The sequence below is a fragment of the Labeo rohita genome, chromosome 2, assembly GCF_022985175.1.
Source record: "Labeo rohita strain BAU-BD-2019 chromosome 2, IGBB_LRoh.1.0, whole genome shotgun sequence".
NCBI classification, from domain to species: domain Eukaryota; kingdom Metazoa; phylum Chordata; class Actinopteri; order Cypriniformes; family Cyprinidae; genus Labeo; species Labeo rohita.
The window spans coordinates 23,284,692-23,299,145 of NC_066870.1; positions in this window are offsets into that span (position 1 = coordinate 23,284,692).

The following is a 14,454-nucleotide window of genomic DNA, read 5'->3' on the forward strand; positions in this document are numbered from 1 at the left end:
TTTAAATATTATAATAAAATGAATATCTATAAATACCTTACATTTTTATTAAAATATGTATTTTTGCATTTTTATATATTTATCATTATGTGTGAAATGTAATATTCTAAAATATTCTACTGCATTTCTTTTAAAAGTATTTACAGATCATTTTTTTATTTTCCTATGAAAAATATAATTAAAAAATGTTTAAATATTTATTATTAGTAGTAGTAGTAGTATTAGCATTGTTATTTGTTGTTCAATATATATCAGACTGATGAGAGTTAAATTATTTAGCATTGTGTGAAATGTAATATTCTATAATATTCAATTCTTAACAAAATTTAAACATTTAATTATTATTATTATTATTCAATATATATCAGAAACTGGGGTGTTATAAATAGTTAGCTTTATTCTATAATATTCTATTACTTTCCTTTTAAAATATTTACAAATATTTTTATTTGATCTTTATATTAAAAATAAATATTTAAAAAGTCTTAAATATTTATTACCATTGTTATTATTATTAATTTTTCAATATATATCAGAAACTGGTAGGTGTTATAAATTGTTTATCTTTATATGTGAAATGTAATATTGTATACTATTCTTTTTTTTAAAAATATGTAAAAAAATATTGAAATTTTATCTTTCTATGAAATTACATTTTTAAAAAGTTTAAATATTTATTATTATTAATTATTATTTTTTTTAATGTATATCAGAGACTGATGGGCACTATGCACTGTGTATCATTACGTGTGAAGAAAATATTTTAATGTGCTAAACATTTTAATAATAATAATAATACATATATAAACTATTTAAAATAATAATAGAAAGAATAATAAAAGCTTTCTATAATAAATATATTAATATTTTAAAAATATTATGATAAATGTTATGTATTCGTTTTTATTTGCATATCAGCAACTGCTAAATTATAAATTAGGTTTATATACATTTTGCAGAAGTATAGAATTGCAGAGGCATATGCGCACAAGCCTACAGATGATAAATACTGTAAACTACTGTACCAGCAGTCAGCTGTCAGAACAATAGCAAACAAACAAGATATTTGTTTTCTCCCTGATGCAACATACACCCTCATGGCCATATGGAGAAATAGTTGTATCCAGCACTGCAGTTTCCACTGGGTCGAAGATCAAGCAGCTGGCTTGACGTTCCAGCCGCCTGAAGAAACTTTTATTTAAAGCTTTTCTCACGTTGCTCCATCGATCCTTCCCAGGCCCGTGATGCCTCATGCTGTGCTGTCTCCTCAGCAGGAAAGCCAACCTACAGAGACAGGAGACCACTGATGGACCCTTTCCACACGGCCTCCTTTATATCTGAGCCAGTCGTGCTGGCAAGCCGCGAATACTCTAACAAGCCACTACAGTCCTGAAGATCCACTGGATGGATTCTTTAGCAAAACTTCTTTGGAAAATTGGTGGCTTAATTAATTCAAGCTGCTAGATGTAATTTAGCAGAAGCCTGCATATGGGTCATTCCTGCCGTACCTTTTAAATGCTATACCCTTAAAAGAGGAAAATTCTTGTGTAATTCAAAGAAATATTTCAATAAAAGGATTTACCAGATTTTCAGATGTATGCACTTTAACTAGACTATTTACACAATGACAGGAAAATTACCAGGGTGGAAATAAAGCATTTAAGTTAAGCCGTTGCTCAGTCAGGGATTTGTAGTTTGCTTTTATGAGGGTGTGAAATTGATATAAAAATGTGAATATAGAGATATAAATATATTTATGGTTTTTCATGTCAGAAGTTAGTGTAGCACTCAGCCAAGAATTTCCCAGAAATTTGGTGTTCAAGGAACTTTTCCTATTATTATCAATGTTGAAAACAGTTAAGCTGTTCAATATCTTTTTGAAAGCTGTGATACATTTAAGAATTCTTAAAGAATAGAGAGAAAAACAGCATTTATTTGAATTATTATTTTATTTTATTTTTTTTACAATTTAAATGTGATCAGTTAAATGCATCCTTGCTGAATAAAAAAATATAAAATTATTATTTTTTTAAACAATAGTGAATATGTATGCTGCTTTCTGCCACTGAATAAAAAAAAAATAAAAACCTTTTATTGTGACTTCAATTCTGACTTTTTTTCAAGTTTACATCTTGCATTTCTTACATTGTCTCACAATTGCATAATGCAAACTCGCAATACAACTTTTTTCTTGCAGGTGTGAGTTTACTGACTTAATAACTCGCAACTGCAGGTATGTATAACTCAATTCCAAGAAAAAAGTCAGAACTGTGAGATGTAAACTTGCAATTGAGAGAAAAAAAGACAGAATTGTCAGATATAAATTCGTAATTACCGTTTTTATTTATTGTTTAGTGGCAGAAACGGGCTCCCATATGCTATGGATAAGACAGGAGTTTAATTTATCTTGAAACTTTGATTGAGAAAGACCTGTTTGAACTGCAAATTTATTTAGATAAGACATAAATGAAACCCAGATGGTGCTAATAAAAGTAATTTGCACTTTTTGCAAACCTGAATCAAATCATTAAATCTCAACAAGGTATGACATACATGTGAAACACTGTTAATGTTAATGTATAATGTGCAAAAAGAAAATCCTGCAGAATGGAATGAAACTGTTCATGTCAAATCTTGTCCAATTAGATTTATAATATGGAGAAAAAAGTAGGAATGTGGCCAAATAGGGAATATGTAATTGGAAAGACACAGAAAAAGAATAACGTGTTCTGCGAAGCCACTAAATGGCACGATATACTTCAAACTAAATCAAAGAACGAACTGAAATGACTTTATTTGAACATTTGGTTTCGGCAGTTTGAAACAACTCATCAAAGCAAATTGTCTGGGGGAATAAAGTGTCGTTGGTTAGCCGCTTTCTGGCGGCAGCCTGTTACGTTAAAGCACATAAAATTTCACTTACCACATAAACAGAGTAAGGAGAGATGACTGATATGACAATGGTGAATGATTTGTAGATCCTGAGCACCACTGACAAACATTTAAACTTTTAAAAATGTGTGCTAAGTACTGCCTCTCCATATACACTAGTACTTTTGATCACGAATCTTGAAAGTGAAAGTAAAAAGCGAGCATGCATTTAAAAGCGATTTCAATGCCCTGCATATTAAAAGCGGCTCCCTGATGCTGCAAATGTTTATACAATATAATTACTCAACATTATAATTGCGAGAGAAAGCACTGAAATATATTTTTTTCCTCCCATCTTGTGTTTGTACCTTTTAGGGGTTCTGTAATACACATAATTTCCTTTCCAAACACGGTATTCAGATTCGGGCACACCCCTGGTATTAAATTCAGATTGTGAAACATTTATGAAAAAAATGGGTTATTCTAAAGAGCTCAGTGAATTCCGCTGTGGTACTGTGATAGATAGGATGCCACCTTGCAATTTCATCCCTGCTAGATATTCCATGGTCAAGTGCAAATGTTATTACTGAAAAGTGAAACAGCAGCAACTCATGAAGCGGAAGACCATGTAAAGTCACAGAGCGGGGTCACCAAGAGCTAAGCGCGTCGTGCGTAAAAGTTGCCAACGCTCTGCTGATTCTATAGCTGAAGAGTTCCAAACTTCCACTGGCATTAATATCAGCACGGAAACTGTTCTTTGGGAGATTTATGGAATGGGTTTCCATGGCCAAGCAGCTACATGCAAGCTTCAAATCACCAAGCATGATGCCAAGCATCAGATGGAGGGGTATAAAGCACCACTGGACTCTGGAGCAGTGGAAACCGGTTCTGTGGAGTGACGAATCACGCTTCTCTGTTTGGCAGTCTGATAGGCGAGTCTGGGTTTGGTGGATGCCAGAGGAAAGTCACCAGTCTAACTGCATTACATCAGCTATAATGTTTGGTGGGGGAGTGTTACAACCACCTGGCTCTAGGTGAAGCAACATTACCAAAAAGGGAGACCAAACATTAAAATAAATATATGTAAACCTTTAATCGGAAAAGAATCAAATAATAATACAAAAAATAAAGGTATAAAGAAAGGAAAAGCAATCCAGGGCACAAAGAAAACCCCATAAAGACATGGTTGGATGAGAACTTGACTGGCCGGCACAGAGCCCTGACCTTAACTCCATCGAACACTCCATTGAGATTGTGAGCCAGGGCTTCTTGTCCAACATCAGCGCCTGACCTCACAAATGTTCTACTGGATGAATGACAAAAATTCCCAAAGAAATACTTCAAATGCTTGAGAAAAAGCCTTCATAAAAGAGTAGAGGGTGATCAACTCCATATGGATTGGTGTTGGGAAGGTTACTTTGGAAATGAAATAAGGGTAACACTTTATTTTGAAAGTCCACTAGACATTCTACTAACAGTAAGTAACTTTGGAACTGCATGTCAACTAGTCATTAGAGTATTAGTAGACTGTCTGCTTAATATCTTCTAACACTCTTCTAAACTTTGCAAATATATGTCAACTTATTCTACTAACCCTAAACCTAACCTAACAGTCTGCTCTGAGAGTTAGTAGACATGCAGTTGCAAATTAATGAGAATTAGTTGACATGTTGCAAAGTTACTTATAGTTAGTAAAATGTCTAAAGTGGACTATCAAAATAAAGTGTAACCGAAATAAGTTACCCTGTTTGAAATGTAATAAGTAGTGTATTTCAATGACATTATTAATGTAATGTAACTGATTACATTTGATGAAACGGTTAACATTACAGTTGGATTCAACACTGATGGTTTAGGTATAATATCTATGAAGTACGTTGGCCATGATCAATATCTGTGCTAATGGGAATTACCTTTTTTACACTCTATAAATTGCTAGGTGAAAACAACCCAACCTGGATGATTTGGCAACCCATCGCTGGGTAAACATTGTACAGAACACATGCTGGGTTAAATGTTTTTACCCAACATGCTGGGTTGTTTTATTTCATTTAACTATTGTTTAAAAATTATAACATTGCTGGCTTAAAATGGGCTGGAAATGAAAAACCTCACGTTTATTATTGAGCAAGAACACCCATAGACAAAAATATAAGACAAATTGAATTTATTTGGGTGAATATAGCATAGTTTACAATATTACATATTGTAATAACTCGTTAAACATCATTTTAAAAATAAAAAAAAAACGTAACATTTAAAAGTAGCATTTTAATTTCAGTGTATGCTGGGTCATTTTTTTTTAACCCAAATGCTGGGTTCAGCCAGATGGGTCATTTTATTGGGTTATTTTAACCCAGGTGCTGGATAGTTTTTCTGTAACCAAGTTGCTGGGTCATTTTTAACGATGGGTTATTTTTTCTACCTAACCACTGGGGTGGATTTGGGTGGTTTCACTCTGACGAAACAATCCAGCTGCTAAGTTACAGTCAGTCAGAGCGCAGGCTTTTTGAGTCATCATCTTCTCAGCGTTGCCGATTTGCACTTCTTCACTGAAGTAATATATTTTATTTAATTTATAAAGTCTTTACTGTGCTGTAAATTATATTATTTTACGTAACGCAACATAGGATTGCGTGATGGAAACACCTTTTGTCTTGCATAAAATAAATTGATTTTATTTGTTATTGTACTGAGTTTTATTTAATTTGATATCAAAATATTTTCTCTAATCTCAGTACTGTTTGTTTACAGGCAGCTTTTGGAGTCATGGCATCTTTCAGCTAACATTACAAGTGAAACGCGAGGCCCCGGACTGAAGAATTAGCACTATTTCGGTAAAAACCAATTACAGAGAATGGGTGAGTACACTAAAATTAAAATGCTACTTTTAAATGTTACATTTTCATGTACTAAATGTTTGTTAAACGAGTTTAAATGTATGTAATATTGTAAACTATGCTGTATTCTGTATTGTATTTTGTCCATGTGTTCTTGCTTAATAATAAATCTTTTGATTATTGCTGTTGCCTCTAGTAATTCTGTGGTTTTTTTTTTATAAGGTCCAGTCCATTTTAAGCCAGCAATATAATATTTTTTAAACAATAGTTGACTTAAAATAACCCAGCTTTTTTGGTAAAAACATTTAACTCAACTAGCTGGGTTAAAATAACCCAGCATGTGTATATGCAGCACCCAATATTTACCCAGCACTGGGTTGGGTTTTTTTTAACCCAGCATTTTTTAGAGTGCAGCAGCTTAGTTACAGAAAAACTACCCAGAACCTGGGTAAAAAAAAAATTAGAAATAACCCAATAAAATGACCCGACAAGCTGAACCCAGCATTTGGGTTAAAAAACAAACAAAAAAAAAACAGGATTTTTAGAGTGCAGAAAAACTACCCAGCACCTGGGTAACAATATTAAAAACAACCCAATAAAACTACCCAACAGGCTGAACCCTGCATCTGGCTTACAAAAAACAACCCAGCGTTTTTTAGTGTACAATGTTCAGGTAGGAGAGTTGATTACCCTATATCCTTTCACAAAGCTAACATTCTTGACAACCTTGTTCATAACATTAGAAAGTTTCATTGAGCCTCTGATCATTAAGTGCTATAGAAAGCATAATAACATGACCCGTAATTGTTTTAATGTATGCATTCAGAACTTAATGGACCTGTTAGAATAAGAGGTTACTGTATGTACAGCTTCCTGCTGAGTCATTTGGCTTGACAATAATAGCTTGTATCTTTTGTTCTTGCCACACTATGAATGTTTCTTTCTGTGCTGTTCAGTCATGCATACATGACTTAAAAGAAAAGACAAATAGTGTATTTTTCTAACTGTTTCTCATACATGGAAAGCTGTGCCTTACAGAATCAAACGGCAGGATCAGAGCTCACTATGCAACTTCTGTCAGGATCACACATCATTCTCACTATCTAAGTCTGGAAGTATTTCATTCTCCACAGTAGACTGATGTTTTCTTTCCTTAAAAGAAGGAGTCAGCCATGCATGCATTGATAGTGACTTATCTTTTCCTGCAGTCTGAGCTCAAAGATTCCTGACGGAGAGAGAACTCATGATTTCACAAGCTAAGCAGATGCATCAGTGGTGATTTGTGGTCTATCCTGTGTAGGGTAAAAACATCCCCATGTCTCATTTATGAGTTATAATTACACGAGCTGTGATATGATGAAGGAATGAAGGGGTTGGAAAGGCGATATATAATAAATAATTTAAAACAGCATAATCTTTCATCTTGGTGTAATTACCAGCTTGCATTTTGTTTATCTTCCTTAAATAACATCTGCTCTCTGTGACGTACTTTAATGAAACCTGATTTGTTTCCACGTGAGTTAAGTTAGGGATCCAGCATGCTCAGCCACATATTTTATCCAAATAAAAAGAGTAATGTATTGCAGGAACATGTGTAGTTCTCTTCTTTCCCCATACAAAGCAATTTTATGTGCAATTATTGTATTTTTTTCCAACAGGGTTGTCTATAAAACAAACATTAATAGCGAAATCATGGAAATCATGAGACAATATTCATTTTAACTGTAAATGTTTGATCTTTGGAAAGTAACGGAATCCTCTGAAACTACACATTACAGCACTAGAGTGATGATTTGGTGTTGCAGTTACTGCAGTATACTGTCAAAGTAGCTCAAGTGACGTTTTCTTATGAAAGTGTGTTGTTTTTACATGCAGAATGACAGACGATGCAGTCCACAAGCGGTCTAATGTGATTACGACACTTAAAAGAGAAACCATCTGCCCTAGAAAGAGGGACCAAGCTGTTTTCGAATCTATTTTCCGGCTTTGGTTTTCTTGAATCTGTGTGCCTGTGCTGTGTGAGCGTCCATGCTGTGCGCTAGCGTTTGGCCTTGGCTTGCTGTCGATCTAGTGGTGCAGTGTGAGTCTGTCAGAAACAGTTTGCATTCTGTGATGGACTGACAAGATGGCAATTCTTGCAGCCTCGACACCTGAAATGTCAATGAAAACCTTTCAATAATAATGATACAGGAACACAAGAAGCTCTTCACTTGACATGCAAGCTGAAGCACCTTTTGTAGTAATGATTGCTTCTACTGAAATCACCACCACTATTACACGAACAACAAGATCACAGGTCTCAGGGTGCCCTGTACTAAATTTGCATGCAGGAACGAAGCTGTCAAACTCGTGCGTTAGCTCGACATCTCAATAGAACCTGATGTTCCCGAGGGATACTGTACAAACAGATTGAGCTCGTAACCTGACGTGTCTCGTTAATTCGAAATAAATAATTACAGCCTGTAAAAAGTTAAGAAAGTTGATTAAAAAGACTAAAAAGTTAAGGACCCTCTGGTATTTCATAGACTGTAATGACTTTTTAAAATTAATTTGTGCTGTATTATCTTAGCATTAAATTATATATACAAACAAACCAACAGATAAAAAAAAAAAAAAAAAAAAAAAAAAAAAAAAAAACTGTAGTTAAATTAGAAGTCCACTTCCAGTACAACAATTTACAAATAATTTACTCACCCCCTTGTCATCCAAGATGTTCATGTCTCTCTTTCTTCAGTCGTGAAGAAATTATGGTTTTTGAGGAAAGCATTTCAGGATTTTTCTCCATATAATGGACTGATATGGTGCCCCGATTTTGAACTTCCAAAATGTAGTTTAAATGCAGCTTCAAAGGACTCTAAACGATCCAGCCGAGGAAGAAGGGTCTTATCTAGCGAAACGATCGGTCATTTTTTTCGGTAAGAAAAAAAAAAAAAGTTATACTTTTTAAGCACAAAAGCTTATTTAGCACAGGCTCTGGGATGCACATCCACGACACTACAAATCACGTCAAAGTTCTTCGTCTGTGTACTCTGGCTCAAAAAGGTAGAGTATGGTGAAAAACTCTATTTTCTCCTACAACTTCAGAATCGTCCAAAATCCTTGTACCTTTTTGGTTGTAAACAGTGTTTGATTTACTTGCACTTCCATAGTCTTTGCGTGTTCGCTTTGTAAACACTGGGTCTGTAGTTCTGCCTACATTCCGTGTGACCTTTTGATGTGATTCAATAGTACGTAGTGTCGTGGACGCACATCCCAGAGCCTGTGCTACACGAGCTTTTGTGCTTAAAAAGTATACAATTTTTTATTTTACAAAGAAATGATAGATCTTTTCGCTAGATAGGACCCTTCTTCCTCGGCTGGGATCATTTAGAGCCCTTTGAAGCTGCATTTAAACTACATTTTGAAAGTTTAAAATCGGGGCACCAATGAAGTCCATTATAAGGAGAAAAATCCTGAAATGCTTTCCTCAAAAACCATAATTTCTTCACGACTGAAGACAGAAAGACATGAACATCTTGTATGACAAGGGGGTGAGTAAATCATCTGTAAATTGTTGTTCTGGAAGTGAACTAATCCTTTAAGTAAAGAAAAAAAGACAATCGGTTCCCGTGCCATTGATCTAATAAGGCAATACAGTGATCTGTCACAACACATTAAAGAGCCACAAAACGGTATTTATTGTTTGAATTTCTTAAAAAAATGACAGCAATTTAAAACTGAGACCTTGTTTCATACCAGAAGTAACTTGCTCTGTCTTGTCTGTTGGCATGTTGTCAGTTTCCTCTTTGTTCCGCAATGTTTTTTTCAGTGCTTTAGAACATGATGTGTAGTGTGACAGCAGCATTGTTTGTCGGACATAGCAACAGTAACTACGGTTTTGCAAAGGGTCAGTTAGTTCAATTGAACCATTTTCTTCCATCTCCCATGTTAATGCAGAAGTTTAACATTTGTTTTATAGCTTTTGCTGTAGTCTCCAGTTCACAATTATAGATGTTTATCCAACCATGATTTTTGCTTCTTAGATTCTTGGAAATGGAAAAAGCTTGCATTCTGTTAATTTGTGCTATTAGCAGTATTTTCTCATTTACTATAGTTCAGATCCAACCATTAAAAAAATGCAATTTTATGATTCATAACAGTCCTTTACAATTGCTGCTTGTCAGACTGTACATGATCCCAGCTGTAAGCCATGTCACACTGTGGGATCTCAGTTGCCATTAATGTCAGACTGTACAGCAATCAAGACTCATTAAAAACAGACATATGCAAGAAGGCTAGTTTTATGTTGTCAGTTCGTGACATGTTCGATAGCGGTGAGCTGCATTTATGTGTATAATGATGGCAAGCAAACAAAAATAATCGGTTGAGTTAATTTTGATCATGATGTACTTTTACATTCCACCTGGCTTTCTTTGACATTTTTCTTGTGGTTCTTAGTTGTTGTTGCACTGAGGAAATATTTTCTGAGGACAATTTTGAACACAATGGTCATTAAAGGGACAGTTCAACCAAAAATTAATTACTCATCCCCTATGTCTTTCCTAACCCATAAGACATTTGTTCATCTTCAGAACACAAATTAATATATTTTTGACGTATTCTGAGAGGGTCGGCCTACATAGACATAGATTAGTGGTTCAACATTAATTTTATGAAGTTATGAGAATACTTTTTGTGTGCAAAGAAAACAAAATTTAGATTTTCATATTTGGGTGAACTATCCTATATATATATATATATTTATAATGTTTTTTTTTTCCATACTGTTGCTGATTATTGGACTTCATGTTGCCTCTGTGAAAACACACGTTTGTTGTTTACTATCATTTTAATGTAATAATGACAATTAATGTTTGAAATCGGTACTACAGTCTAAATTCGAAATAATGTTTCTCCTTCCACCCTCCTCCTCAGACACGACGCTCACACAGGTTGTCAGATTGAGGACATGCAACACGCACAACTGACAGTGGAAGGCAACAAGCCTTGCACTGTAAACTGATAAGTTGATTTATCTGCGCTTTAATATGACTCTGAGCATAGAGCTTATTAGTTTGTTTGCTCGCTTCCATGACTGCAGTATGTTTTGTTTTCTGCAAACTGGCAACCCAAGCTGTCGATATATTATTGGGTAAACTGTGAGTGGGCAGAATCACACAGACAAAAACAAGAGCAGATATTCCAACACGGAATGCACATTTTCAAACTAAAATGACTTACTGTAGCGTAAGTGTGTGTGTGAACTTACATCGTGTCTACACCCGACGCGAGCGGCGCGGCGCGTCAAAATACAGTAGAACCCATTATAATTATTGATGCTGTCTACACTGGATGCGGCGTGGCGCGAGTAAAAGTAAACGAACGTCATTCCACAGAGAGTGGAGAGGGGCGGGGTGAGCAGAGCTCATTTGCATTTAAAGGAACAACCCCTTAGAATGAGATGATTTTTGCAGAGCTCATTTTGACAAGGTAAAAGGGGTGTTGTTTTACAAAACCATTGAGAATTTTTAATCAAAGTATATTAGAGACTTTTCATTAAGACCCTAAAGAATCATATCAACTTGTGGAAAATGGGCATCCGATGACCCCTTTAAGAAGATCTCAGCTATCACAAACAGATGTTGTTAAAATGTCTGTTTAAAATTATATAAGCATTGCTTGCGTATCTAGTTCAAACTCAAGGCTATGTTTGTGAATTTACTGTTTGATAGTATGGCTACTCAACACCTTTTGCTTTTAACAAGATTAGCCTTGCCTGCTTCTGTTGTCATATGGAGTGTTTCTGACAGCAAAACAAGATGTCAAGTGGGAGAATAGAGTTCAACTCCTCTATAGTCACCATTTCATTTCATTTATTATATTTTGGTGGTAAACAGACCTTATATAGTGATGTTTGGGCTCTTCAAACTATGTTAGCATCATTCAGATTTGATGAGTGCAGCGGTTTCATGAAAAGCAAGATAGAGCAGATGATGAAATCTACTGTCTGCAGTGAAAGCACACTTATGATGTGGAGAAAGACTTTGAGAACTTGCAGCATATCAAGACAGTTTGAGAGGCACTTCAGGATGTTGCAGGAAATATTCTCCAGTCATAACTTCAGTTCATTACTGCTTCACTCTCGAACAATCTCCAAACACAAAGAGTGCCATCAGTATATTCAGAAGCAATTCATTCTGACAGGATTTAGTGCTTAGATTCAGCAAAAAGTTTTTTGAAAGTCCTGAGCTCACTCATGTTAGCTTTGACTGCAGGGGTCTTTCCTGTATATATGAAAATTTCATACGATCCTCACTGATCTTCACTGCAATGTATATGAATAAATTCAGCTGTCTGGTGTTAAGAGCCCCATGTTTTGTTTGAAGACTGAGAGACTCCAAGACTGCTTTAATAGCTCAGAAATACATAAAACAGACTTAAATCTTTAATTATATCTGCCTAGTGGGTTTTTAATTAAAATTACTATTATGATTTTACACAAACATTGTAGGGGCGTCTGGGACCCCAAACATACATGCACATACAGTAAACATTTGCATAAATGATAATCTAGCTTATTTTGTAACAAGAAATGTGCTGAGGATACAGATAAGCAGAACACTTTATAATTAATTACTTCCTACTTCTTCTGTTTAGATCCTAAGAAAAGACCTGACATCATTACAAGTCATTCAAGGACAATCTAACACAGGCAAGCTCTTGAGGAGCTTTAATGGCAAGAAGCAGAATTTAAATGAGATGCAAATTAATCAAACAGTGCCATTAGTCGACAGTCTGCAAATCTGAGGGCTTTTCTCTGCAGGTGCTGATGTGGTGTGATGTAAAATATTCCTGTAAAAATAAATAAAAAGCCAGATTGTACTGCATTATGAGATGTTAGGCTGATGGAATACCCATAACTGAATAATTTGAATAACTGAATTGGCGAAACTATGAATATATTATTATGCCCCTTTGTACAATATGTAATGTAAATCTCTGGCATCCCCAGTGAAAGTTTCAGCTCAAAATATCCCACAGTTCTTTTATTACAGCATGTCAAGTGTCGTTTCATGTTATTTTTATGTATGTACCTTTAAATGCAAATGAGCTGCTGATTCCGCCCCTTTTCAGAAGAGGGCGGAGATTTGCTTCAGACCGTCTAGTAATTTTACCCACATTTGCTGTCCAGCATGCTAGCAAGCATATCTGGAAACGTGATTTGGAAACATTTAGAAAATATGAAGTGATTCTTACTTGTTCTGGATATGATGTTTGAGCATGAACAGCTGGTATTGACCCATCTTTCAGAATCAGCTTCTGTGCAAATCCTGTGTTGAACAGACCCTTGTTTACGAAGCAGTCCAGCATAAAACGGTTTGCACAAATATATGACTCTTCAGCTCATTTCCTTCCATAAATTAAATTTATCCGCAGTTTTCTCCATGGCTCAATGTCGAGAGTCTTTTAGAGACTATTACTTGTACATACAAAAACAAAATGTTTATGTAGTGCAGGCAGTATGCAAACAGGAGCTATAATGACAATATAAACATAGCTCATTATGTGTGGTTCAATTAGGGTGGGGTCAATGCGAATAGGGCAGATCGTGACATTGATGTCACAGTAGGGGGAAATGAAACGCTGCTTCTGATTTATTGGGATTATGAAAAAAGGAGTGGGTGGATTTTGACTATTATAGGCTGGTTGTTTTTACACACAAGGTGGACACACATCAGTGTTCAAACACCTTATAAAAGTGTATTTTGCATAATAGGGCTGCCCTTTACTAAAGATTTTTCTGGTCGACTAATAGTCGTTCATTTTAAGCATTAGTCGACTATTAGTCACATGTTTATTAATAAACCATATAAATTAAAATGACAAGTCTTTAATTGCCTACATAGCCCTAAAAGCACTCAAGCTCTCACACACAAACACAAAAACAAAACTTGCCACAGTGCACCGGCAGATATAAAAATTATGAATGTGTCAGGGAAAAACAGCAAGGAGACTGCATTAACATTTTAATAAAATTGATAAACCAGTGCTTCCTTTGTTTTCGGGTTAAGAAATGAAGTCGGCAACACTGACTCGTCATCTCCACAGTAGTGGATGCGCCTGTATGCGTGTTTCATACGGATTACAAATTCTGAGAATATTTGTTTTCTATTTGAATTGGTTCATTTAAGAGTAGACGTTTCACTCTATATAGATATATTTTTCATGTCTGTAAGGCAAGTGTACACAGAGTTTTGGAGTTTGGCGCTCAAGTTCACAGAGGCAGAGAGAGCATCCTGTTTGATTTGATAATTTTACAAAAGTGCAATGTTTCATTGTTATTCTGTGTGCACACAAATAAACATCTTTACAGTTTCGAAAGATATATTATTCTTATCTGTATGACCAAAAAAAGTATTTTAAGAGCAAGTGACCACACCGGCACCTCCATCTGTCATGCAGTGAGCGCACAACTTTTCAGCTTCAACACTCAGCACAGACACTTGAATAGGGCACATTTTTCTAGGTAAACATTAGATTGAGCTGCCATGTAAAGTTGTTACTACATACATCTTTTAGATGAAAAGCCATAATTGAGGTCGATGAATGATAGGTGAGCGTTTGGATGTCCCGTCCGATGTACTGTATTACCACATAGAGCAGCCGTTAACGATCTGTCCGTCACGGACTGCGTGACTTCGCCACTTCCTGTGGATTTTTAACTTTTTTTCGGCAACTAAGCGACTAATAACATTTTGGTCGA